The sequence below is a fragment of the Nicrophorus vespilloides genome, unplaced genomic scaffold (genome assembly GCF_001412225.1).
Source record: "Nicrophorus vespilloides isolate i.1.1-1 unplaced genomic scaffold, Nicve_v1.0, whole genome shotgun sequence".
In the NCBI taxonomy this organism is placed as follows: Eukaryota; Metazoa; Arthropoda; class Insecta; order Coleoptera; family Silphidae; genus Nicrophorus; species Nicrophorus vespilloides.
Window position 1 is genome coordinate 69266 of NW_017100058.1, and position 23564 is coordinate 92829.

The 23564-nt window shown below is 34.5% G+C and overlaps 1 protein-coding gene across 1 annotated transcript in view; it reads left to right on the forward strand.

The window, feature by feature from the left end:
• LOC108566774 (homeobox protein Hox-A4-like) overlaps window positions 1–23564 on the forward strand; it is a 45341-nt gene that overhangs the window by 21083 nt on the left and 694 nt on the right. The window lies entirely within an intron of this gene.

A 23564-nucleotide genomic window follows, 5' to 3' on the forward strand; every position in this document is an offset into this window, starting at 1 on the left:
ATAAAGTCTACATTTATATTTCCTTGGAGAATTCTTTGCTAACTTCGGGACAAATTTCCCGAGAATTTTGGAAAAATGTATACTCTCTGGAACTATCGTTTGTGACTCGAGAAATTTCTGAAAATGGCACTAAAAATATTCAATTTTTAAATTTCCGGGAATGCTTTAAATAGTTGTCTCTTGTCCCGGTAATCAAAAAAAAATGTCAAGACTGAACAATCCTAGTCTCAATACATATGAGACTAAATAACAATGTACAGTTTGTTGTAAATAAGAGTTTATTAATATGAACAAAAGTAATTATACTAATAAATTTAATTGTACATTAAAAATAAACTGTAATTAGTTACAAGTAAGAAATTCGAAATGTTTTCGAGAAATTCGAGTTGGGAATGTAGTGTTTATCGTTTTACGCTGGGAAAGCCGAACAATGAGCATTTATTTTCGTGATGAATTGTAGATGCATAAGAAAACTTGATCACAATTTGCCGGTCGGAGAAGGAGGGAAAGTATTCAAATTAAACGAAACGCGAGTTGAATGCAATTCAATTAGAAACCGTTGTAGCCGGAAAGTTCGGATGCCCCGACCATTGGCGGCGGAAAGGGGTTTACATATAGTACAATACATTTTTACCGTATTTACTTTCTCCGTATTCGTCTCTCTCTCTCTCTTGCTGGGATTAGAGAGCACTCCCCTATCTACAGGGAAATCAATTAGGTAATACAGTACCGAGCCTCTCCGACGAAGCGAAGCAACTAGGAAACAAATTGATAGTATTGCCCTTCTCGCCGGAAAAGCGGAGGAAAACGTCAACGAAAAAAAAAAGGAATGGTGGAAAAAGGGCACGCGAACAAAGGGAAGCGCGCGGTTATTGGATGTGGCATGACATGTAAATAAGAGAGTAATTATAATTTCCGCGCGACATTCAGCTTTTGTGCAGCAGCAGCAGTAGAACTGATGAAAAACACGAAGAGATACAAATTCACGATTTGCATAGGAGAAACGGCAAAGAGAAATAATAATAATAATAATTGTAATGATGGTGTATAAACGAATAAGCAAAATGAGGAAAGGGTGAACGGGGGTGGGGTTGGGACAGATTACAGGGCGTGCGGGAGAATCGGAGAGAGAGAGAGAGAAGGAGGACACAGAGAATGGGGCAAAGCTGGATAGATGGTATTACAGAACGCGATGATGTAATCCGTGCACGAATGCCGGCGCTTTTGTGAAGCCAATAAAAGTGTTGTAAACGTACTCCATAAAATGATAATGCGGCCGTGTGTTGAGATCAGAGACAGATTTCGCAATTGGGGTTGATTCTGATTCTGATATCGACAACAAATCAAATGCTACTGATGGGCTCACTCTCAACCTACCCCTGCCGATCAATACTCATTGTAAACCCCTCACTTAAAACCCAAGCGCTTAATTGCATGAACATATATACCCAATAATCATTAGGACTAATCGACTGTACCTCGCTTCTCCACCCTCTCTCTCTCTATCACTGGATCGAAAACACCTATCTGTGAAAATTGAGATTTTGTTTTTTTTTAATGCATTATGTAATGAGAATGGGGGAAATGAAAGTGAAACGAGCCAATTTTTTTTTGTAAGGGTATCGATTCGGTTTGGGTATTCTTCGAGGAATCCATCGATAACGTGGATCATCCTAATCCTGTTGGCATAGTTCGGCCAACCCCACTGTACGGAAATCGATGTCCATTAAATAATCCCCCTTTGCAGCTCGAATCATAAGCGTTACGTGTCCGAGGACATTCAAAGTTTGTAATTATAATTTATTTAACAACAAAAATTTCTGCTCTGAAATTATCTACGTTCCAGCAATTTTAGAAACACGATATTTGTCCTCATAATTTCACAGCTGTAAATCCAATATCAACTATTTATACAGTATCAATTTAAAATATTAATACAAATTGTATATTAAAACACTTTAGCGATTAAAGACTTCTCTATAATCATATGTAAACTATACATCAAAATTTAATATACGTTCATTCTTTTTGGGAATGCAAGTATTTTTTTAAGTTGTACATTCGAATTTGTTATAGGAGAAACATTAGGTGAACTGATGTATTGCTGAGTATAGAAGATAGAGAAACGTTCATCAATGTACTGTATCTAATGAGTTCTCATATCGAATCAATACTCATGCATAGGTAATTATGTATGTCCCCGGGGATAGGTATGAGCCATTATGGATATCTCAAGGGAACAATAGGAGCCAAACTATTCAGATTTTAGTAACAAGATTTAAACCTAAAACATACCTCTATACTTACACAACCTAAGTATATTTGTAGATAAATAACAAGATCAGATTATTTTTTATAAACTTGTTAATTAATTGGCCATTGCCAATTGACTGCTAAGTCTAGAAATTTAATGGATAAAGAATTAAGATTTATTCATAGTTTATATAACTTATACATAACAAATACTAATGCAATACTCAAATATGTCTCTTTAAAATAGTTGTCACGGGACTACGTTATCTTGACTATAGCTTTTGATGTAAACTTTTTTGTTTTAAGTCACAATATTACGTTTTCTCTAAGTAGTGGATAAGGAAGAAGACATAGTAATTGTTGCTTATTACAGCTTTTCATGTAATGATCTTTTCTTGATGATTCTGTTGTAAATAAACATATTTGGCTTCAATTGGTACTTCCTGAAATGAATCTTGAATACATCATATAGTGTTAAAAAATCAATAAGAACTAAACTAAGTTTTTAAAGTTGTTTTCATAGTACTACGTTTCCCCTTAGTAGTGATCAATGAGGAAGATATAGTTATTGTAGTGGATCTCATCAAAAGCGTAATGATCTTTGATGACTTGTATCAATGATCTTGTTATAGTAACCACAACATACTGGTGACAATTAATGCGATTGGTAATGCGATATAAATATAATGAAATGAATAATTGCGTAATAAAAATAACAACGGGAGTTGAGTAAACGTTGGGAGCGCATAATTGATTGATGGTATTATGGGATGAGCTATAAATAGTTTGCGTTAGCTGGAGAGGATCAGAGCGTTTCAGGCTATTGGCGTGTATGTGCATGCGTCCTCGCTGTACACGTATGTGCGCGTGTGTGTGTATATGCATATATACATGTGTGTGTGTGTGTGTATACGTGGACAAACATCTTTAGTAGCGAGTTGAGTAGATCGTGTCAAATGTAATTAGGTATTTCCGGCTGGGTCGGTGTTAAACGTTTGAAATCCGAATATTAACATCTCTATGTTTAGTTTGGCCATCACACACTTAAAGAGATTACCTCCAGCTGGTACACACAGCTCTTTTTATATAATCTCCGGCCCGAAACCGTTTATATTTCTATAATTAATATACCGAAACGGAATACTTCGAGCTAGCGAACCCAAAGGATGGCTTCTCGAATCTTAACCATAACATAATGCACGGGAATACCAGATTCTGTTAACAGTCACCCCCATTACTATGTATATATATTAGCACAAAATAATTTGTCCCCTTCGTTTTCACTTCGCAAATATTTCTCTGTCTCTATCCTTTTATTTGCAACGTGGATATTTCCAGAAAACGGTTACATAATATATATATGCAATTCGAGGCGGACTTCCGTCGACTAAATGCTGTACACAGATAAATGTATCTTCTCTTCTCTCCCCGTCCTTTCTAGATCATCATAAATATTTAATTGCCTACAAGCATTCGCACATTCGCACACCATCGATCATCTCGTCATCATAATTACATAGGCAATTAAACCTACGCCTTTCCTACCAAGCACTTACATTAATACAGTCTATTTTCAAAATAACCTCGCTAATCCCAATAGCAGTTGCTGGTAGTTAGTAAACTTCAAACTACTACACTTTATTTTGTCGCTTCTCCTTTTGAAATTTACAAAACATTAAACCACTATATTTTCAAAATAACCTTACAAATTCGGGTAACTTTAATATTACCTATATTTCACATCATAAGACGCACCTATTTATGTACAAAAAATCAACATTAATCATGTTTCGTATTTTTCTTTATCAAAATTACTTCACTAATTCAGATTTTGGTGATATAATAATTTTACACATAACATATTTTTCGGTCTTTAAAAAACTGCACTCAATTCTAAAAATTCTCATAATGACATCAAATTCGAATTGAAGTGCATCTTTGATATATTTTTTTACATCGTTAATCCGAATTATCATTAGTCTAGTTTACAAACTATTTATTATTGTATTCAATTCACATTATGACGGATTTCGAATATGCTTCAAATGTATGTTTCACTTAATAGAACATTTAACTATAGGATTTATAATATAACCTCGTTAATCCTGAGTCAAATATGCAATTGGATTAGCGCCCAGGAGTTGCTACTAGTTAGTAAAGTTTAATTGCCACATTTTATTTTGATGCAGCGCACAGTTTCATATCTTCATATATTATATTCACTTTATACAACATCCATCTTTTCAAAATTAATTTAATAATGCAATATAAACTAATTATAATTTTATTCGAAAACCTACTGATTTTATATTTTACTGTTGGATAGCTTGTTTTGGGCTTAAAATGTTTCACGTATTTGTATCACTTTATGGAACATTTAACCCTTGGTTGGGAATACGGGCTCCGATAAACGCTGCGTAATTTGAAGCTGACACCGCAATGGACCGCTATCGTTTTGTAACAGTATCACGTGCCTGGGTATCAATTTGGAGTAGACAATTGAAAAAAAACCGCAGCTTTACCAGCATTAATTGATTTATTAAATGTGGTACACGTATATAATTCGCATTTTAAACATCGCAACATTTGATCCACGTGATTGACATTCCAGCAAAAAAAAATCCCATAGATCCCAGCTAATTCGATTATTATCGATAATCTGCAATTATTTTATTCATGACACCACGATTAGTAAAGTTAATCAAATTTAACGAACAGACAAAAAAGAATATTAAAAAATTTAACCAGTTGTTATTTATTATAATAATGAATATAATCAATGCCCTACATAAGCTGTGACGAAAGGTTTTTTTTTCTCTCTTTACTTTGCTTATTATTCAGGTTTTCATGAAAGTATCATTGTTACGTGGAGTGTTCGGCGAAGCAACGCTTTTTGCCCTTTTCGTGACAGTATGACACTAGAAAAGTTTCTTTCATAAATACAACCATGATGGAATACAATTTCCTCTTACGGCATTCGCCAAGAAAACACAATTCACTGAAGTTTTTATTATTATTTTACGCGAAGCAAAAGACCAGTTGGAATGCTTTTAATACTTATTACGTAAAATTTACTATTTTTTAATACAATAATCTGTTATATAAAGTAATATATTGCAGAAAAATTTCCAAAATGACTATAAAAGTTATATTCAAAAAGATTTCAGGATTTCTCATAAGTTCATGCATGTATGGCGGAGCGAAAAATTCGATTCGCACAGTAATTAGAATGATGCACTAAGGAATGGAATGACATGAAAGGCAGTTCTGAACAAAAGGGAAATAAAAAGAGTTGCTATGGGAAACGGTCCGTAATTGATTGATAGTAACGGGACTCGTAAAATGTTTATGGATCCATAAAAAAAAGTATGGAGATATTTTTTAATTGAGCGCGGATCGTCGACGTTGACAGATTCATTATTAAAATCGACTCACGACAAGTCGCTCCTTCCATATCCTGTCCATAAGCATTCACCTATTATTGTCCTATCCCACATAACGCTTTGACCTAAGTAAATTTTCTGCTGTCCGCAACTCCAATCATTTTGATTCTTATTAATACTTGATTCTTTAAGTACTAAGTTTTTTTTTACTGTCCTTTAACCCTTTGCGTGCGGAGATTTTTCAAAGTCGCATTTTGAACTGTTCTTTTTTTTGTTGCGAAACTGTTGTGTATTATTATGTTGTGGCGTAACACAAATGGTGCCTCTACAGAATTAATGTCAAAGCTTTGACGACTCCGTCTGCAAAAGACTAGTGGCGCTTAAAACTAAGATTGCGCCACCACATATAATTAAAAATTATTGCAATTTCCTCTGTAATCAATAGGGCGGATATATTCGCCGCAATTAGTGAAATCACTTGATTCGTTTATTCTTATTTCTTGATTATTTAAATACTAAAGATTTAATATTTTGTGTAGATAATTCATGAATGATTGATTATTGATTCTTATTTCTTGATTCTTTAAGTGCAAAGTTTTTATTTTATTTTGTGGGTAATTCATAAATCAATAGCCACCGTGTATCATTTAAGTTCGCCGATAGAACGGAAATCCTTTTTCGTTGGCCCGGCAACGAGAATTCTGCTGGATGCGAGGATTTATTGCGATGCGATCATATAACTTATTCAATTATTTGTTGTTGCGAATTGAACCGTCGTACAACGAATGCATGCTCGGCAGCTTGGTTGCATAACCGGAATTCCGTCGGAATGCAATCGCTGTTCGAGTACTTCAACTAAACGACGGTTTTACTACTAACACCTGCTAAAGCATACTAATACCGATCAAACAAATAAGTACAAAGCTCCAGGAAATAGAAGTAATTGTATTATATCTAGCAATAGTAATTTTAATTCCAACTAATTTTGACAATATTAGGTGAAAATTTAAGGGCTGAAAATAATACATTTCGCCAATTATCTATCAAGGAAGTTAATTTAATATACTTTCGTTTCTTTCAACGAAACACATATTTTTACAATTTTAAATCAAATTTGAGTAAGTCCACATAAAACAAACGCAATTGTTAATTAGTAAAGTATACAAATAATTATAAATAATAAATTTTCATTGCAAATTAAAAATCATATTTTGTATTAGATTTTGTAATATTTGACAAGTTTTTTTTTTTAACAAATATTTGTATGCAATTTAGAATTGAAAAGTTATGGTTGCGTATTATATGCGAAATGTAATGTTATCATAAATATTTGTGCTTAATGAAGCATGCGCATTATAGACGAACGCTGGTGAGATTTTCCGGTATTTGAATTTATTAATTAGTGAAGTACGCTCACTTAGATAGTTTAGGTGGTGGCTGTATTGACGCGAGTGCGTGTAATTAGAGGGTCGACCGAAAATGCACGTCGGCATAATCAACGTCTCAATGTAACATTAATTGGAAACTTTAATTACAAAAGAAGACGAAGTTTCTGAGTAATAAAAGCGAAAGCGGTATCGGGCTCTTAAACACGTAAGCAGCTGCGTTTAATTGTTCTGCCGTTTTGTGCAGATTCAGTAGTATTTACAATAAGAACGTGCCAAGCAAATAATTCCGGTGTTAATTAACAATCCGCTCCGAGATTCTTTTGTTTCCAACATGAGGTACGTCTCTCCTCTTCTAACAACCTTCATGTTTGCTCTCATTATCTCTATCTTTGACACCATGCATTCCGCACAATTATTTCACTGGCGAGAGCAGAAAAAAATCATATATGATACGAAACTTAGTTGAGGGAAGGACGAAACGTAATAAAGAAAAAAATAGAGAAAGAGAGGAACTGCAGTGAATCCCGAAATAAAAAATGCATATTCAAACGAGACTGAATAATTCATGCAAAGTGGGATGGATGATCTGTGTTCCGGAAACTTTGTCCCGATTTCTTGCATTTTTTTTTTCAAATTTTCTTATGGAAACTGTCAAAAGACAATCCAATTCTTGCTCTAATTAATGATTACATAAGTTTTACGTAATTTTTACCTTTTTTTTTATCAACTTATAGGAAACATTTGAAAAACGTTTAAATAAAAATAATACAAACTGTGTTAATAATTGTTATTATTAATTAGGGAATTCTCTTAATGAATCGTTTATTTTTATGTGTATTTGGTTGCCTAATTACGAAACGTATAAATTACTTTATACAAAACTATTTTTTCTTGCAAAAGTGAATATTTGAAATTATTTTACAAAATGAGAAATATTTTGTCAAAAAAAAAAATTAATTACTTAGAATATTTCAAAAATGAAAATATTTCACAATAAATTAATTGTCGTATTAAAATTCATAATGGAGCCAAAAAAAAATATAGGAATAGGACAAAAGTAAACAAACAACAAAATGTAATATTCCATTTACACGTCGATGTTTGTACTGTTGTCCAAATAAATTTCTATTAAATTATTCAAACACAACATTTTACATATTATTTATTTACCTGTTGTGTGTATGCGCACTCGTTATATTTTGCCGCTTCTATTATTTATTTTTATTTTTTTTTGTTTATATTTTTTCTCCCCCGTTTTGTTTCTACTGACCATCCAAACGTTATGCGTTACGGGCTGAATCTCTCTCTCTCTCTCGCCCATAGTTTCGGCGCGGAATTAAATTTGGAAATATTTCGAATTTCCAATGCGCAAATCAAATATTTGCTCAACAGAATTCATATATAAACGCCATTTATTTATGGCTTTATTATTGAAAATAAATAAATGCAACAACAAAAATACGCGTTGAATCCACGCACTCACTTCATATTAAATAATATGGTAACATACACCATTTCGTAATTTCGGTAAATCCTATTTATTTTCCAGATTGTTTTTCAATCAAAATAATGAAAAATCATCGTTAACATTTAAAGCACTTTATTAATTCAATTATTTTATTCTAATACTAATTATAATACTAATTTAGTTTTAACTTCAGTTATATGCATACTAAACTTTTAAGCGTCGGATATATCCGCCCTATCTTTTACACAGGAGAATTTGCTTATGAAAAATTGTTTGGTGGGGCATGGCACAAAAAAGGTTGAGAACCACTGATTTAGAGGATAATTGTATTTGTAAAGGTATAGGAGCCATCTAGTATAATGGCGCTGAAGTAAAATGGGATGGAAATTCCGGACTAGAATTTATTTGCATAAATGCGCGTATATGCATGTTAATTTTTCAATATTACTATTTATTGGAGCGGGCAAACTATTCGAAGCATCGGGCACAGGAATTTATATTGCCGAAACCAGTGATACAATGTAATTACATGAAAATATTTCTCGAATCATCGAGTTACGAGCGTGTTTTAATAACTCCGAAAGACAAACAAAATTATCCTAAAAACAATAATGCGAAATGTAATTAAAAATGGAATTGAACAAAAAAAGGATAATAATAATAATTGAATAAATAAATACACACAGAGAATGAAAACAATGAAAACACACGGGTCAGTCAATGCCTGATTCGAATATAATGCGCAATATTAAAAGCAAAAGCGATTTAATCGTATTATTTTTGTTCCATTCGGTGATTTATAATCGGGGCGGCAGCGACGGCAGCATTCCATCGGAATTGTTTTTAATTAAGCAATTAAATAAAATCATTTATGTGATAAATACTGCATTTTCGGTTTTCGGGTTATAATAACAATTACGTGCGAGCGGCGGCGCTCGCATTATCAGTGGACCAATTGAATCGAGTCCTGTCGTTTGTGTTGGATGTGGACTGGGGTGGAATATCCAACCATCCACCCACCTCAGCGTACTTCCCTCCATCCCGCATCGCGCGGGGATGTACGGATCAGAGGGGACTACTAGGCGGGGGTGGGTGGTCGGTGGCGGCGGCGACGGCGGCCCGTCGGCGGAATGGGAATTGGGGACCTCGGGGGTGGGTTTGACGATGTAATAGCGAGAACATCGATTAGCGTTTCAACTGGAAATGGCCGTTTGAGTTCCGATTAGCGATCCGCTCTATCCTGTGTTCATTCACGTCGCTCTAAATCACATCAGATTACTTCGACTACCATTACTTCGAATTGCGCAAACATAATACAAGCCGCTAACGGAGCCCACCCCCAGTCGCCGTGCGCCTACAAAACGAACGAACCAAACCCCCGCCGCCTCCACGCGCGTTCAACTTTCGCGTAACCTTCCGCCCGCACAACTTTCGGTTTCGAAAGTTTCGCTCGGTTTTATTTATTTACGCGCGCTTTGTGTCATCCGTTATTGATTCGGACCGAGTCCGTGTCCTGGGGGAACCCAGTTCCTATCATCATCATAGTCGGCGAGTGCGGTTAATTTCCTCTCTCATCCTTTTCCGTGCCACCCTCTTCTCTCTCTTTTTTTATAATTGATTAGGAGCGCCGGAACTTAATTGTCGGTGTAAATGTGGAAGCGGTGGGGGCGGCGTGCTGGAACGCCGGAGGGGGCGGCCGAGAGTTGCACATATTTCCGCTCTATATAAATGATGAGCCATATTCTACTAAGTGGTCTGTTAGTATTGTGTCAACGCAGTTACTCGTTCGGCCGCCAGAGTGCACGATTTATCGCTCAATAAATTACACGGGCGCTCCTTGTCTGGCACACGCGGCGTCCGCGTCGCGACGCCTCTCTATACAAATCATTATCGCTATCTGCTAACACACTGTTATACATTGTCGCCAACTTCAGCCCTAATTACTTTGATTGATGTTTATTTATTAGTTTCTTGAGAGCGCGCGCTGGGGGTGGCGGAGAGGAGGCGGTTGCCGCGACGCAGTTTTCGTTGCATCCTCGAAGCGTCGCGCGCGCACACGAACCTAATTCCACCATTTAATCATTCCCGTTTCCAATTTAAATCACCGCACGTTTTGCATCTGAATTCCGCTTATTCCATCCGCACCCTCTCCTAATTACATCCCATACCTCAATCTGGCCTTCCAGACATACCGTTTACAATGTATTAATTACCCAGACCCTTGACCGACTCAACTTTACCTCGATCCTAAGAACTTCTCTCAATCCACCCCATCATAACTTATCGCTCCCATATCAATCCACCCGAACTTCTTACTCCCAAACCATTCCCTTCCGATCTCCGCAACTTTTCCGCAAATCCATCAATCTCTATACCAATTAACATAGTTCAGCTCAAAATTATCACAATAAAATCAAACATTTGTATCTATATATAAAATAAATTAATTTTATTTGAAAATTATCTAGGCTCTATCCAAATATCTATTATCTAAGCTTTAAAGCGAAATTTATATTTTATTTCAGAAATTATTTTGTTATTCCTAAAACGAGTTTTATTAATAGCTTAATTTGGAGTTTTAAAGTATTAAAAAATTGTAGCTTAACTTATTAAAATATCTTAAAGATATATGAAACGCCTAAGGCCAACGATTAAGGATCCTGAATAAATGTAACACTGTTCACGAGTTCAGGACTACTTTTAATTGCAAACGTCAATACTGCCACTGGCTTCGTTTAATCTTTCAGTATTTGCTCTTTTAAATTCAAATAGCTGCTCTATCCCTGATTCGCAGACCAATTGTTGACATTTTCCATTAATGTAAAACCTTCGTCCCAATCTCTAAGTAACGACTGTCAGTCCTCTTTTCTTGTCTTTTCATTAAAATTTAATCGCGATTGAATCCCGTCTGAGGTATTTTCAACTTATTACAAACGGGTGATGTTATTACAGTATGATATTAGTGTCTGTTTAGAGACCAACTCCTTAGAACTTTGTTTGAACTAATTTCAGCGAACTTCCTTCCACTTCGGTATTATAATCCAATGGTTTACACAGTTTAGCTGCAGCACACCAAGTTCAATATTCGTTCCGAATCAATTTCATTATGAGAGTAGAATGTTCCTTGCGAATATTGATGATCTTCGCGTGAATCAGTTTAGATTTTTAGATCGATGGATTCAGTGGGTGTAAAGTAAAATTGTCGTAGATTGCTGTTAAATTGGCTCGGCCGTACATTTTCAAGAGCTGGCCAAGAGCGTGCCATTAATATCGTGCGCGCCGCATCCAAACATATGTTATAAATTTTGTAATTAGGGGATTTGTATAATTTAGTGCGCGTCGACATTCTTTCCTCGTGGGAATAACAGCTTTATAATTTGCTCAAAAATTAATGCCGCCTCGTCGTCGTAGATCCTGCAAACTGGAACAGCCTCGCTTTTCAAAGCTTTACCAAAAACAAACAAAAAGGACAACAACCATTTCATTATTTATTCTACAGATGTTTTTTTTATCCTGCGCTTTGATGTGCTTTATAGGTCCGGATGGAAATAAACAAGAAAATCAAACAAAATAAATATAAATAAATTTAGTTAATTTCAAATATGAAGACAAATATTTTAAATTTGGATACTTAGTTACTTATTAAAATATTTTGATAACTAATAAAATACATATTAATTATTAAATATAATTAAAACTTATTAGAAACAAATAATACCGAAATAATACCGAACAGGAGACTTCACTTATAAAAAATTGTAAGCAAAACCACAGTGGTGGCGCAAAAATCTCTTAATTAAAATAATTATATTTAATTCATGTCCATTGCAGAAAAATCATCAATGAAGACATTCAAACTGAAATCCACAATTGCGCAATGAAAATAGTATTTGAATGCTCTGGAACTGTACAAACGGTTGAAAGTGAATTTTGACAGTGCGAATGATTTAATCCCAGTAATTGAAAGTGAACTGCATTTATCCTGTGCAAACATGTATTCCACATTAACTGATCATCAAACCGCAATGCACGTACATGCATTAACATCGGCGCATTGTTCCATTGCACTGAAAATATCCGATCCTAACAGGCCTTCCAATTGGTATCCAACGTTCGGATCATCCGGACGAAGGATCTCCGCACACGATCCCTAATTACTTGATATTCGACCCTGTTACGCAATTGCAACCGTTTGCTCTAATGTAACAATACCTGATTCAGATAATTGACTATCGATTTGAGAAATTCACAATTTATATTTTTTAACTATGACCTGTAAATCATATATTAAATTGCAACTATAATTAGTGTACACTTCTATAATACGTATATGATTAAATAATTAATGTCTTTTGACCTAATATTCGAACGATCGTATAATATTGTTTTTTTCTTTTAAAGTTTGTTCAATTGTAAAACGTTTGTTTTTATAAATATCTGCATTAAAACTAAAATATGTACACAAACAATGGAAGTAATTTAGACACCCATGAAATGTAACGTATACAATGGACACTTCTAATTAGTTTAGTGGGAGACACGAAAATATTACTGGTAATATAATATGGACTTAATTAATACCTCTGCGTATTCCCATCTTCGGTTAACGCATAAACCTTCTCGTGTATCCAACAGCTGTAACCCGAAGATCTGTAATTATTTCACTGATAGAATTTTGCGGATTTCAGTTGATTGAATGCTGATCGAAGCGGTAAGGCGATACCTTGGGCGGCAAAAAAAAAGAAGATAGCTCATAGCATGACGATTGCAATTGCGTTTCGGTCGATGAAACGAAAGAAAATAACTGGAGGACAAACATTTTAACGGGCGGAGGTGTATGAAATAGTAATCGTTCGAAAAATGGCTAAAATTAAATAGCTTTCGGCTGAGCTAAGCGCTGCCAGCACATTTATAGCCGAACCTCTTAATGCAGTAATTATAATAAATCCACTTCACCGGCCTCACTTGACGTCTCGCAACTTTAATAAATATTAAACTTAAGTTGCGAGCTAATTAATTCCGAGCGAAATTAATTGACATCGCAACTTTACTAGCAGCTCTCGCGCTTCGTACAAGCAAACAAAAAAAAATGAAGAGGAGTAGAGAGTAATCCCCAAAATAGTCTACGTTTTGTGGGATGAACTTGCTAAAAGAGAAAAAGATAAAGAGAGATAGAGATAGAGAGAAAAACCCAAAACAAGCATCAGGAGAGAGCAACTAAGTGCGCTCTATTTATACACGCGTCAAATGCATGTAACTAGTAACTCCTTTTTGTTTGTTTTTTTTCTTCTTCTCTTGAAACAACTCGCTTTCCTGACTCTTCCTTTCCTCAATTACATAACCCCCACGATGTTTCCGTTGTTAACTTTTCGCCGCGCCTGCATTATTCATGCGGAGGTGGGCCAAAACAAAAACGCATTTACATTTCGGCGGTATTACGTAAATTTATTAATAGATCACTTACCTATACGCCCTTGCATCAAAAACTTAAAGTTTAGACTCTAAAGTGAAGAAGCTATGATGTCGATTTTTTTGTTTGTTTTCTTTTGCGATCCACGGTTGGTCCGTCGATGCGAGTGAATACGTAACGAAGGGGTATCGGTAATTGTAATTTGTAGTAATGAAATTAGCTTCCCGGAGATTCCGCGCTAGGATTAATTCTGGGAAGTCACTGGAGTATTGGAACTGGTTGAATCCATTAAGTCAGGTCGTGGAAATCCAAGTCCCGTAACCCAGAACAATCAATCAAACCGCAGTATTTTATAGCAGTATCATAATGAATGATTAATTTCGGGAAAGGAAAGAAAAAGGAGCAAGGATAAAATTCGATAAAAAAAACGTAAATTGGGGCATTTCATTGGGAATTCATTATACTAATAATTATTATTTTATAACATTTTCATACAATTTCAATGATCAAAGAAAAAAATTGCAATTAAAATATATTGGATATGTTTATTGCGAAAGTTGGGTGAAAAGAGAAGTTTGTGAAATATAAAAAAAAAAGGACGAGTAAGAAGAAGTCGACTTTTATGTCGCGCAATTTAATGAAGCAATAAATCAATTAAGGGAAATAATTAATTGGGGCGCGGTGGTTGTGTTCTTGCGTTCGGATTTTCAATAAATTGTTGATGGCGGAAGTGGCGGATTGATCATCAATATTGTAATTTGGGGATTTCGAAATGTTTTAATTGTATGCAGCACGGTATAAATTAATGAGAGCATTTTAGGGGTAATCCGAAGGGGCTGTTTATGGAGGAGAACGAGAGGGCGGCTGGATGCGCCCCTCGCCTCTGCTACCGCCCTCACGGCAACGGCGCTCCCCACGCGGATATACCACTCAATTACGGACGTGTTTATCGAGCAGTATCCCCTTTCTACTAGCGTCCCAAACCACCCACCGACAACCCTCCCCCCCGTGCGAATTCCCTCACCCCGACACTTGTCCGCCCTGCGACCCGTATTTCAACACTCGCCGCCTAATGACTGTCATTTAAATCTAATAACACCATACCGAGCCACTTATATGCAAATTACAACCGCCCCGACCAATTATCAACACTCGAAACAGAAATACCGCCGATCAGCAACTGATCTCTGGCAAATCGTTCCTAACAATATCCGGACTCGTTAATTCCCTTCCTGTTTCTTCCTACTTCTCATAATCATTTACTTCTTCAACCAAAATTTAAACTTTACAAGATTAATAAAAAAATATTTTAATATAAATTGCATTCTCCAAATATCCAACTTTCATTTGTATCTATTGGATCCTTTCTATATATTATAGTTTTTGGGAAAATCACAAAACTTTATATTTGACAGCACGTAACTTTCCCCAAATATATAACTTTCAAATGTATATTCTGTTTCCATTCTATCTATTATAGTTTCTGAGAAAATTAAATTTTTGATTGACTTATAATTTGCTTTCAAATATGCTATTAGATCTTTTAATTAAAAACCTGAAATATTGCAATTACAAAAACGTAGAGCTTGAAAAGTCTAGTACGAAAATCTGAATAATACCAGCATCATCATTTGATAATCCAGGCAATAAAAAGTCTGTGTAAATGAAACGACAACGATTCGCTAATTGTGCAGATATACAGTTGTGACAGAAAGAAACCAATTTACGGAGGGTAAAATGAACGAAGGGATTTAGCCTCTGGATCCGTTTAAAGCGTTCTGTTGGGGGAGTGAGAGGGACGCGCGACTGAACGAACCTCTACCCAGCCACCCCGGCGGAACCTCCCCAGTCGGAGCTCTGCTTTCTCCCATTGTTTCAACGTTATATACACTTTTGATTCGAAAACATTTGGAATAAATTTTATTCGGGATTATAACCATCTCCGTTTTCCGCTCATCCTCCCACTTCGGACAAAGGGCGCATCGCCCCAAGCTTTTTTTTTAATTAGGCGCGAGTCACAAAGCGACGGAAATGGAGGCCGCTTTTTGGGGGTGGTCGGAAGATAGCAGCCGGGGTAGAAGAGAAAGAGAAAAAACACGACATTGTGGAAAAACATATAACTTGGACCCTAAAAAGAAAGGGGCAACGGAAAACAATAGATAAAAAGTCAAGAATAGAAAGAGTGTATATATAAGGGTGGATTGGTGAATTTGGACCACCTAAAATATTTTGAATTTTAACAAGGAAATTATTTAAAGTAATCGCCGATTACAATTATATACTTTTAGAATTTGTCATCTGTAAAATTTATTCTTAAAAACCAAATTAAGTGTAGTATTTGCACGTAAAACACAAAACCATGTGTTTCGTTTTCTTATTTGCGTCTTTTCTTGACCAGTCCAATTCAGACAACCGCTTGTTGTCCCACAAGAAGATATTACAAAGATATCTTATTGTGCAAATGTAGGTGGTCCAACTTAGGCGCCAAGGTTCAAATTCTGTAATTTAGATTGGATTTAGACGATCTTTCAACTCTATTTAACCTATTGAGAAGGGAGCGATGCCGAAATAAAAGGGCAATTACTAATGGCACGACTGCGGCGGTTGGGGGTGACTTCGAATTGTTGAACGTTAGCACGCTCTCTGTATGCGCACGGTTCCTTCAAATTATTTTTTTTTATTTATCCCTTTTTTTACAATTGTTTGCATAACCGAACGTTTTATTAAATTGAAAGCGATTTATGACGAGTTAATTCCCCAATTCATTTCATAATTTTACCGAAACTAATTATTCGCAAGCATTGTAATGCAATCGCAATTCGACATCGGTAATTAGCAGATCGGTGTCTGCTGCCGAAATCATTAGAGCCCTTCTTTCTCATCCAGTCTTGCGCCATCTCAAGATTCCCACCCCCGTGACGCCGTTCTAGGAATAAGCCCTTAATTGGAATGGAACGCTTCGCGGGCGTCCCGTTACGAAAGCTGTGAAATTCGTTACCTCAAAGCCGCTCCTCCGAGGACGAACAAACAAATGAGTATCACTGCAGCACGTTTTTCATTACAGTTGGATTACGGCATCAAAAGATACACGAGTGAAACTCTTCACTTTGATTCCTTAAAATCGGTCTTTGTTTGCATCGGAACACGGAACGCGATGAGCTCCAGTTCGTACGCAGCCCTTGAACAATCTTGCAGACATTTTACTGATACCTTAAACCCTTACATTATTGAAATCTGTATAAGAAAAAAACAAGCATAAATCTCTTTGACTTCCACAATTTACATTTATTTTACGAATTTAATGTTTATATCCTGATTTAAGGATAAATTTTACTTTATTCGAAAAAAAAATCTTCTAACAAAATACAGTCGATTCCGCTTAATCGGGACTAGTATATTTGTCCCAATTAAGCGGCTAGCCCAATTATCTAAAGATCTATTTCCCTTTCTTATTTGCTCCGTTCTTAAGGATTTGTCCCTGCGATTAACCGGTGTCCCGATTAATCGGAATCGACTGAATTTTAAAATTTAGTATTTTTCATGTACTAACTAAATAGCTCAGATTCTCTTAAATTCTTTATTTATATCCTGCCTCAAGGATAAATTATTTAAATTTTATTACCTTATTGCTTAAAAAAATGTATTTATTAATTTTAATATTAAAATGTATCATTTTCAAAACATGTTTACGAATATCCTATAAATTCACTCAAAACATTGTTTTAATTAAATAGGATTGAAGTTAATCATGGACTATTTCAAAGGTCGTGCGATTTCCGTGAGTTTGAGTATTTAGAACGTGTCCTACATAATACGCTTCTGGTAGAACGAAGCGAGGAACGAGGGTGCAAAATGATTTATATATATATATAAAAAGTCGGCGTGTGCCGGAAATAAACACCTGGCGTTTATTAAAATACTTTACTGACAAGTTTATATTGGGGGTGGACAGGATACATAATAAAATATGGAAATTCTACATCGAAAAATGATTTATGCAGAGTTGATCTTGTTATTTATATAACGTTTAATCGTTTTTCGTATTAATTTTTGTATTTCATTCAGATTTTTTGTAAAAAATGAATAAACTGAAATTGGCTTAATTAAACGAATTTAAATTTAATACACTAAATCATCCCTTAATACATTATTTTTGCAGTAAATTTAGTTTTTTTTTATAATGTTTACGAATTATTTACAAAAAAATCAATAATTTTCTTGCAATTATATATTGTATAAGATTTATTTACACGTGGTTATTTGTTCTTATATTTTTTTATATTTGTGAATTATTTCGATTAGATTTTATCCTATTTGATATTTGTGTTAATTATCCGAAGCGTGCGAATTTTTATTGGGCGATCGTTCAGATTTTATTTGTCCGCAACGAATATGTATTTTAATTTTAATACGCCGCTAATTAATTATGAATCAATCTGGAAAATAATGAATTTGCAAATAATAATAATAACTCCATAATTAACAATTAAAATAATGCCATCATTGTCGACAAAATGGGGATGAAAAAAAATGAAGTATCGAAAATGTAGTTTCGTAGGTGGAAAATGTGTACAAACTGTGAGTAATTTTTTTTTTGCAAGCACGAATGCTTTTTATTTCGCATTACCAATTCGACGGGAACGATTTCGCTTATTAATTATGTATATAATGGTTGCTAGGTTTCGGATGGTCTGGTTTTGGGGGCGGTGGGCGCGTACCGCCTCCAGGGAATATCGGGTCGGTCTGTGTTACCACGGGGTTCCGCGTTGGGTCCAATTTTCCGATGATCCGGCCTCCGATCAAGTAGCCCACAAATGATTTTGTTTGCGTATATAATTACCCAATCATAAAGTGACCATCGACCGATGGACTCGACCCATAGTCCTCCGGCTATGTGCAGTTTTGCGCTCCCATGCGCGGATTACGAGGGTTGGGGGGATGGGTTGATGACCAAACGAGCCCCCTTTTGCATCACATTTAACATTACAATCAATTACCGCACCCGGATCATCAGTTTTAAAGCCACCCCATGTTGCCTCGTAGATAAATAATTGTGGTGGCTATTAAATTAATCAATACTGCATAACAATTGACGCGACACGGATATTGGCAAATCGCGTATTATGCAACAACGATGAGAAAGAGAGAGAGATGCAATGCCGACCGTTACATAATAAACCCATTTATGGTTTAATGAAGCCTCGGACAGATTGGACATTTGTATTTGTGTGTTTTCCGCCTTTCGGCAGGATTAAAATTATCCTCGAAAGCGCGCACCATTATTCCCATTCCAAAAATGGGTTAAAAGTGATTTCAATTAATATAATGGGAAATTTGCGAAATCAATGCGCGAAATTTCCCATTATATTAATTACCGACGAACTTTATGCAACCAATTATGTAACGATTATTTCATGCTTTTCATCATTTATACCAATATCTTTTTTTTTTGTAATATCACTTGTCGAGCTCGTTTCAATTGCAAAATATTTTTTTTTATATTTCTTTGCCATTCAATATTTATTTAAAAACTGTTGGTCGAACATTCGGGTAATTACTTCATGATTGACAATGAAAGCAATTTGCCAAATGCAAACGAAAACTTCAAACGGTTCAGTTATCATTTACATTTATCCATATCATAATTACCTTAATTACATACAGATTTTTCTATGAATTACATGCAGAATTATAAAACCATTAATTAGGAATTATTGAAAATGTAATAAAATTAAATAAAATGTTTTTTTTATGTTGGTCAAATTTTGGTAACAAAAAGTGTCCTTACATACAATTTTGCATAAGCGAAGTCTCCTGTGTAAAGAATTTGGCGGATTTATCCGCCACTCCTCCGACAATAAAATGTGAAACTGCCTTTTTAAAGTATAAATGCTTATTACACACATAGTTTAGCTTACGTAGTCATCGACTATCGCAATAAAACAAAAAGACCATTTCTTTGAGATTTAAAAACAGCTTTGGCGGCTTATTTCAACAAGTAATACTAATACTAACACATAAAACTTTGATAGATTATTACAAAAAAGAAAGAAAGTTGATTGATTATGTAACAATTGTTAAATCAACAGATGATCCCTTCATATGTAATCATAAAATATAAATTTGCAGTTTTCATTGTTTTAACTGTGGTGCAAGTAAAATTGGGAACAAAACAGAAGCCAACTGGAGGGGAAACATTTGTAAAGCACATAACAGAACGGAAATGGCGTATGTCACTGTAAAGCGGCTCAGTACTGTCAACATTCATAAACCGGAATTACCGTATTAACCGTCGAGGAAAAACAACACATGTTGAAATAGGGCCGCCCCAGAGGCTGAAATGATTGTATCCACAAAAGGTCACTTTATTTCCGTACCGATCGAGATTCCCTTACAACGAATCAAGGGGAGGAAATGAAGAAAAATTGTGTAAAGAAAAAAGTGCATTTCCTGTAACGGAAGTCGTCTCGTAATGATTTCCTACAAAATAATAGTGACACGTAAAAATCACTCGTGCAAAATGAAACGATGTGCGCTAATTAAGTTAATTATATAATGGGCGCTAAAGCTTCCGCCGCCCACTATAATTGGACTGAGGGGTGGCGGATGTTCCAGATACTCACCGCCACTTGGTTAACATTAATAAACACTAAATCGAGCCACCCCTCAATATTTGAATATACTCATACATTTATATATAATTTTTTTTTTCGCAAATTGCCGCCTGAATTTCCTAAATGTTTACAAAACAAACATACGCACACATAATCCGCTGCAAATACAAATTAATAATGAAATAATGGTTTATTGTTTCAATAAAAGATAAAATTGCGTTTAAAAATCAATCGCAATCATTATTTCCCAGTTACACGTAATTGGGGTCCGGGGTCGGGGCGCGACTGTTATGTAAATCCGCGCGCGAGCTGCTTTATTGACGAATAATAAATACCGGCGCCCACCCTTGCGACCTCCGCCGCCCTCTCGGCCTAAAGTCGGACGGGGAACTGTGGCGGTGCTACATACAATTTTACGCGTTCCCTGCGCCCCACATCCCCCCGGCGCCCTTTGCAAACACACGCACCGAAAATGTATTTAAAAAAAAGACACAAACAGCGAGAAAAATAAAATCGCATTTGTCGATCCAATGGACGGCTTTTGTACACGTGTACAAACAATTAGTTATGACTTCATTATGTAAATGGAAAAAGTTATTCAGCTTCGGACGTACCAAGTTGAGCGATCCCTTTCATTCGTGCGTACAGCGCTATTGTTTATTGCCTATTGTCAACTTACGTAAAGACTCAAGTCATTTGTCTGTCCTTATTATGATTACGCACAAACCATTTGTATTCTGCATAACCAAATTGCATAATATTACATTAATCGGACAAAGAATTTACCTACAAATCTACGCATTTACCATTTTTTTTCGTTCTCACGTACTCAATGTTCATACGAACGTACATTTTGTTAATAGTTTTTTAATTATTATTATTATAACAATCTGTTTCTATACAAAATAATGAAAACAAAAATCTCAAGTATTGACTTTTAATAATAATAATTACATTCCTGAAGATTCAGTGACTATCCTTCATGTATTTGAGAATATTATATATACATTAATTTGTTATTTCGTTATGTAATTTATTATTTTTATTACTATATAATAATATTATAGCTTTGGGAATTATTGGAACCATAGAAGATTAAAGTTGAGCTTATTATAATGGTTGTGTAGTTCCATGTAAATTGCTGTACACAATTTGATGAGCATAGTTGAAACGGGCAAATTCAAAGTTCGCAGTAGTCTCCGATTTAAGCCGGAAGTTTTGATTGAATTCCAGTGATTGATATAATTTCACGCGAAATGTAGATTGATTCTCGATATTGTCATCAATAGTAAAACAAAAGAAATTTCAGTTGAATCGATACCTGCAATTCCATCACCAAAATTGAATCTGATATTAAACAAATGCTCTGATTAATTCATTTTTTCTTGTATAACAGGTATTATTTGTATTTTTATTTCTATTATATAATTGTTTATTTTTCTAAATAGATTGTTTTAAGAATAAAATATACGGTTTATAGTTCGTAGTTTTCAATAAAATTTCATTGTTTGTCACATAATTATTTTTCAGTTTTAAAGTCTATTATATAATTGGGTGGTTTTAATTGAGTTATTAACAGTTGATTAACCAACATATAGACTGCTCCTAAACGTGTGTTTTACAATTATATATGGTGAAGGTAATTAGATTAATTACTAATAATTCAATAATCAATGATACACCGCAGACTAATCCGAATTATTATTTACTGGGCTATTATATAACCAGGATTTTACATTACATTGAATCGGCTTTGTTCGCGACGTGCGCTTTTTAAATCCTATTTCATTTTATTTGACCCTTCTACATGAATTAATATCAAAATTTGATATACAAAACTATGTAATATTAAATAATTTTCATATAGAATAAATCAAGAAGAAAAAAAAATAGTACTGTAATTATTATGTAAGAATTTGTTTAATAAATTATCAAATTTTATTTATTGAAATAATTTTCTAATAAATTTAACAAAAAAAGTAGATACACATTTTTTAAAATATAAAATGTAAGTTATAAAAATAATGTTTTAATTAGAAATATTATATAATGTAAACAATTTATAAATCGGTTACGAACAATTGAAACATTTTTTATTGTTTCAGCTATGCGATGTGTTCATTTCAGTTACGTAATATTCCTATTTTAATATTATTGTTTATAAATGTATATAAAAACAAATATTTTTGAATAAATACGATTTGATTGTTGTTTCAAATGGAAATTGAAAATTATATTTTGAAGTTGCAAATTTTGCGAACTGCGTGTTAATGAAGAGTAATAATAATAATAGTTTTTATTGGCCAATAACAATAAATAAATATAAAATTAGTTGTACAAATATAAACGTGACATTTCTAACTGGAAATTGGCCAAAATCGTAGTTTCAAAAAGCGTATTTTTGCTTGTTAATAGGAGAAAATAATATAAAAAAAAAATTGAAGAGTTTAATTGTAATTGAAGAGAAATAAAAGAAAATTGTAGGTATAAATACGGTGAAGTTCTTTACTTGATCATTAATTAAACAGGTATTAAATTGTCCTCTCATGCGAGCGACATTTTATTTTTAATTGCGTCGAGAATTTCTAAAACAAAATAAGCCTTTAAACATGGGGATTCCCCTACCCGTTAGAAAGTTTGCGTGATTTTTTTTTATTATTATTATTTTTTTACGTTGTCTCTTTGTCTTTCGTGTAACTCATTTAATATAGCTTAACGAGTGGAAATTCGAAAATGAAACAAAACTAAAATAAAGGTTATTAAGGGACTGTTGGTCATCTCTCCATTGAAATCCCGAAAAACATAATGTTAGTACTGTCAGGATTTCAAATGTCGGGAATTTTATTGTCGGGATTTCGATATATAATTCTCTCAATTATGCTACTACAATCAGTAGGAATTACAATCCGAGCAGGCCTGGAGTGTTGGTCATCTCTCCACTACTGTGGCAATCAAAATCTCGACAACCACAATTTTGAGATTTCAAATGTCGGGAATTTGATTGTCGGGATTTCGATATATAATCCTCTCCATTATGCTACTACAATC